Raw genomic sequence first — 6000 nt, 5'->3', positions numbered from 1 at the left:
TTTCCTTTCCCTAAAGTTGGGGTGGTTGAAGTGAATTTCCTTGCTCTTTCTCCAGGTGCTCGTACTGTTTGCATGCTGAGCTGCACAGCTTTCAAAGGGCTTGCCCTGGGATATGGCTGGGCTAGATTTAGAAGGAACTGGTCATTGAATAGCTCTGGTAATTCTTGCATCTCACAGTTATGCGGTTGACAGCTCCTTTGGGTAGGGAAAGCTTGGGTATATTTCAAGGTGATTGTAGTTTTGTCCCTCTGGCAGCAAGCTGCTGCAACCAGCTTAGCCCATTATCCTCCTCTCCCACTGGATTTAAGCCTGGGGAGAAATCTGGGGCTTTTGTCAAGATAGAAGGTAAGAGATGGATAATTATTCCCCGTGTGTGCTCAAAAAGAACAGCACTATATCATAGAGTAGCTTTCAGTTACTGAAATGAGATTGTCTGAAGTTCCAGTGACTTATAAATTACTCTTTGTAAAAACCAATATTTAACATTATGATGTTAGTGATGTGCTTTTAATATCTCATACTTTAAGGTTTATTACATGAAACTTTGCAAATAGTGTTTAACACTCAGAGAATAAAATGCATTTCCATTTTTGTGTTTTTATTAGAAGATTTAAAAACAAATGGCTGCTCTGAAAAATTGATTAAAAACTTCACTGTACAATTGACTACATTATAGTTTTTCTCAATTTGAGTTTCTTAAATCTCAGGGGCTAGTACCGTAAAATCAATGCAAAGTAATTACAGAATTTAAAATTCCAGATGTTATGATTACATACATCTTGTCCTTTAATATCCATTCTGTCAAATACCTTTTATAAACACTGTTACTTAACAAAACACATTTGGAAAATAAAATTTTCACTAATTCTGATTAATTAATTAGGTAAATCAGTCTTAGCATATTTAGAGGGCGGTATTTTCAGTTTGTGATCCCCCAGGAGCTCAACATTACTTTCACTCTCCTTTTAAAGGCAGAAATTATAGTCAGAAATGTGCATTTCAATTTGCAGCTGACAGTTTAGGGTTAAGATATGATTCCAGGTAACAGAAGCCAATGAGAGTACACCCAGTTGATGTTTGTGACATCATCTTCCAGTCGGAGTACATAGAACAGCTGAGGTAGCGTTCAGTTTCAGCACAGTGCCATTATGATGGATGTTTACATCTCTTCATTGAGAGCCAATTATCTCGCTTTTGTGTGAGGCCCAAGGATCACTCATGCTTCCAGGCTGCACAGAGCACTGTTGGATCTAGCTGAACGAATTGTTTTCTCTGTCTCTGGTAAGGGCTTCTTCTGTTTTACCTTCTCTTTTAAAATAAAGGTAGATATGTCTTACAGAGAAAATAGTATAAGGGTCAAAAAGGATTACTATCTGGTAAGCTTTTATTCAGGAATGTTTATCATTATTTAAAGGACTATGGAGTTAGCAAAATGAATTGAAGAAAGAGCTTGCTAACGTGTACCTGACAAACTAATTTGCAGCAGAAAATGAATGGCAGGTAAATTCAGCTTCGCTTTAGAAAAAGGAAAGTACTGCTATTATAAGACCACAATTTTGAATGTGTTTTTAAAACTGTATATGTGTATGTATATCATTCTGCATCATTTCTTTATATTTTTCTATTAGTATTAAAGAATAGTGGTAGAAATGGTCAACCAAGTAGTGTTGCTGTAGACTTAAAATGAGTCAAAGTTTCTAATTGTTAAATGGCAGTTCTTTGGGACAGTTTTCCAAAGTTGCATTTATACAGGGAAAACAAAATTTACCAAGTGAGCAAAGGCTCTGGCTTCTGAAATAAATTTGCAGGACTTTACATTCATATTTACCATTTAAATATAAGGAAATAATAGTAACGAAAAATTTTAAGAATGAATGTAAGGGTTTCTTTGTGGAATTAAGAGATATTAAAATCATTTATTGCATTTTTGTTATGATTTTTAGTGCATAATAAAATACTGTCTTTTATGTAGCCAGAAAATATTTAAATCCTAAAAATGTATCTTTATATTATTTAATCATTTGTCAGTAGTAACATTTATGCCTGAGGATCTTGTTATACTGTAGCAAAACAAATATATTTAGAGTTGTTGAACTGCTATGGATAGGTGATTGAATGTGACAGAAAACCTGAAAAGTCACTACACTAAAAGCTTTCAAGTGACTGACAATGTTCACATGCTAACCAATGAAAAATTCAAAAATATTTGTATCCCCTCAAATGTTGTCTATTATTATGGTATAAAGTAGCATACTGTTGTTATTTTAAAGTTGGATGCAGTTATTTATGAAATAAAGCCACAGAAAAGTGTAATTAGCTATTATTTTATTTAACGTGCTCTTTTATTTTAATAGGATCTCCATTCCTCCTAGGGTTATAAAACTTTTGAATAATGGCTTGTTCATCAAGTGTTGATGTGCTTATGCTTTTTAGGTTTATTTTTACTGTGCCTTTAACATAGAATATTTCTGCCTTTGCAAACTAGTAATTTTGATAATTAAAAATCAGGATTTGGAGATTCTCGAGTTGAGCTTTAAGACAGCAGGGGTTTCTCAGCTATGTCACACTCTGTATCTTCTGCTAGCCCAGTCCTGTTTGGCAGCTCTAGACATTACTGTTGTTCGAATTGTCTCCTTTAGTCCATTCAGGTCTGAACAAAACTAAGTTTATAGAAAGTGTCAGATGTGTAATAATGAAATCTAAACAAGTGAGCTTAGTGTCTCAGCCACAATAATATGTAATCAACAAAACCTCAAAAGGCTTCCAATATACATCTAGAGTTAATTTTTTGCTCAGGAAAATTTAAGTTGGTATATTCTGTGAATTTCAAAATTTAAAGTAAAATCTAAAAGTTTTGATAATATGAGCTTGAAAGCATGAGTCACTGCTTTGAAATGAATTGTTTTTCTTTCCCTAAATAATCTATAGTGGAGTTGAAAAACCCAGTGGTACTGACTGTGTCATTTTCACAGGTGATTAAACTTAACTAAGGGAAAAGCATTTGTCTCCTAATAATTAATTCTTTAAAAATCTATTTATATCATTCTGTCAGCAATGAAGAAAATCTTATTCAGCTAGTGAATGATCTAGACATTTAAACTGTATTTTTTTCTGTGTATGATTCCTTCTTTCAGTATTAGCCTTGCTAGTCACAAATGCACTGCACTGATGGTGACTGCAGTGTTAAATTGCTTATCTCCTTCTTTCCTTTGGACGACTTTATACAAGTACACGAGATATGAGCTACCTGGCTAATGGACTTCATTCATTTCACAAAAAGTTTTATTATTATTATTTTTACTTTAAGAGAGGACATCAATGATATCATAGCAATTTCCTATGCCACAAAGTCCCTAGGAAGACTTCTCAGTACAGGGTGACATAAATAAATGATGTGTGATGTTACACGTACTGCCCTGTTCTCTGCCTCCTTTTAAATACATATGTTCTTTGTCTGACTTATGGAACCAATATTAAGAAGAGATGGAAAAAAATAGCCATGAAAAGATACTTATTAACTCTTCTGAAGTTCTCTGCATACTCCATATGCTGGAGGTGATATATTTTTTCTTTTGAAAATGACTCCTCAGATTATGTTTTTACCTATTGCAAAATAATATTCTTTTGTGTGTTTTAATACTTTCCTAGAATTTAGTTTAATATAAGCCCCTTTATTAGTTTCATGTAATGATTGAATGCACAATACTGCTTGGTTTTTTAGTTTCTCAGTTCAAGCACTTGAATGATCATGAATTCTATGCTTGTCTTGACAGTGTGAAATTCTGGGCATTCCAGGCCAACTTTTTACTTAAGCCAAAAAATATAGTAACTATGATGTCATCTTGGACAGCTTGGACTTATTGTGTGAATGTCTGGATATTTAGGTGTATATTTTAGGTACATACATGTAATGTTTTTATGTATTTTAAAGTTTAAAAGATCTTTTTAACAACATTGTGTATATGTATAATTAATTCTTAACAATTGATATGTGATAAAGTAATTGATATTATGCAACTAAGGAAACAGAGACTAATAATTTGGAACTTGTTGCCAAAGATCACCCAGTCAGTAAGTCAGTAAATGGAGGAGCTAGGACTCAGAAACAGGTTTACAAATTTCAGTGCCCCAAATCAATCAATTTCTCTTTCTTACTTTCTTTCTCTTTCGCTCTCCCTCCCTCCCTTAATACAGCTGGTTATCTAATCAGTCACTTTTCTTGAGTATCTACTCCGTGCCAGGCACTCTTCTAGGTACTTGGCATTTATAACTGAACAATGTAAAAAAATTCTTGTTGTTGCATATATTTTTTTTTCTACCTGAAAAGCTCTCATCTTTAATTTACTATAAATGTTGAATGTATTTTAAGGTGTGGCTAATTAAAACCAAAAACTTTATGGGAAATAGGAAACATAAGTTAAAGGATACATTCATTTGCATTTCTTGTGTTTCTGTGTGTCTCTAAGTTCTCAGGTATGTTTTAATCTAAAATAGATTTTTACATTATGTTTAGGTTTGTGAAAAGTCTATCAATTATTTTATAACTCATACTTGATTCTGAATGTGGTCACTGAAATATTATAAGAATAAAATAGCTTGTGGTAGATTCCAAAAACAGTATCAAGCATTTTTGGACAAAGTTATCTTGTATTTATAATGTATGTTCAAGCAAGCTAGCTTTATTTTTATTGTCTATTTTACAACCAATTATTTGCTGGTAATAGTATGCTGAGTTTACAGTTGTTTGACTTTGGACAAGGTTCTTTATAGTATAAGTAAAAGAATAAAAAATGAAGAATTGTTTTATTTTAGTTAAAAAACTTAATATCTCCCAAATCATAGTAGTTTGTGTTTGAACAAGCAAACTAGAGACAATTTACCTTTAAGGCCGATTTTTTCACTATCTTGGTAGATACTAATGCTAGTTCCTAGGGCAATGGCACTAAAAAGTGGTATTTATTCCGTGTTGAACTTATTTACAGATACTCAGTGATTTAAAAGAAATAAAAAGCCTAAAATACAACCTCCTCAGAGAAAATCAATTCTGCACGTAGAACCTATCAGTTGAAGATAAATCATTTTTAGATAGTATCATTTAATTAGCCAGTGAAGAATCGGTCTAGTGACATACAGATAAATTGTACAACAAAAGTTAACTGAACACACTTGATTTGGCTCAAAATATTTTACTGTTGTCCTATTGCATAATAATAAAACAATAGCCCTGAACTTAGTCCCTTTGGTAATGCCCATTTGAAGTATGCAGAATAAGACAGTAAAATTAGAATTCGATAATTGAAAGTATGAATGTGATTTTTTATCTGCTTTCTCTCTCTGCCTCTGAAGCTATGACAAAGGAATGTGCCCTTTTCAGGGGTTAATAAATTATAAAGACTTTTCCACTTCTTTCAGTTAGAGACAGAGAAGCTTGTTCACATTTGAACTGCATAAAATGAAAACATAATCTAGAGCTATTAAGCAGTAGATGTTTTTCCAAGAAGTTTTACAAGGCACTGGGCCTTGGGTTTAGCTATTTTTAACAACTTATATCCACGAATTAATTTTAATAGTGTTTTTGATGAGAAAATATAAACGGACAACAGTACTTTTTAATGCTAAATTCTGCTAAAAGCAGAGAATTGGTTGTTCAGTGTTTGATACTGGTCTCAGTGGCATGGAACTGAGCATATCATAAAGGTTGTCTAGGTAAATTTTCACAAGTAAGTGGCTCTCTACCTGTGTGCCATGGCATACCATAAAACTCTCAAGGGTATATCCTAACATTTGGGTCAATGTGGAAAATGCGTTTTGCCTAAAACTGAGTATACATATTGGTACTGCAGTCAGATAAAATATTGAGCTGAGTGAAACCAATAATATGGGGAAGAAAATGACACAATTTGCTGTGATGAGAGGCAAGGTGTAAAGTTAAATTCCAGCAACTTTTCTCCATTCGAAGTACAGAAGAGGCTATGATCATGCTAGAAAACAGTTTTTCTC

General features: G+C 32.9%; 1 protein-coding gene across 10 annotated transcripts in view; it reads left to right on the top strand.

Annotated features, from left to right (window-relative positions):
- Positions 1 to 1069: 1069 nt before the first annotated feature.
- MGAT4C (MGAT4 family member C) overlaps positions 1070 to 6000 on the top strand; it is a 265451-nt gene continuing 260520 nt past the window's right edge. For 5 of the 10 annotated variants that reach the window (XM_055235457.2, XM_055235454.2, XM_055235460.2 and 2 more), the window contains exon 1: positions 1070 to 1281. The gene's annotated coding sequence lies outside the window, so the exon portion shown is untranslated. Of the gene's footprint in view, positions 1282 to 1414; positions 1501 to 6000 lie in introns of all 10 variants that reach the window. The other 5 variants (XM_055235459.2, XM_055235453.2, XM_055235458.2 and 2 more) reach the window with 3 other exon arrangements.

This window comes from Symphalangus syndactylus, chromosome 13 (genome assembly GCF_028878055.3).
Source record: "Symphalangus syndactylus isolate Jambi chromosome 13, NHGRI_mSymSyn1-v2.1_pri, whole genome shotgun sequence".
Lineage (NCBI taxonomy): Eukaryota > Metazoa > Chordata > Mammalia > Primates > Hylobatidae > Symphalangus > Symphalangus syndactylus.
This window is presented reverse-complemented; position numbering and strand designations above follow the sequence as displayed.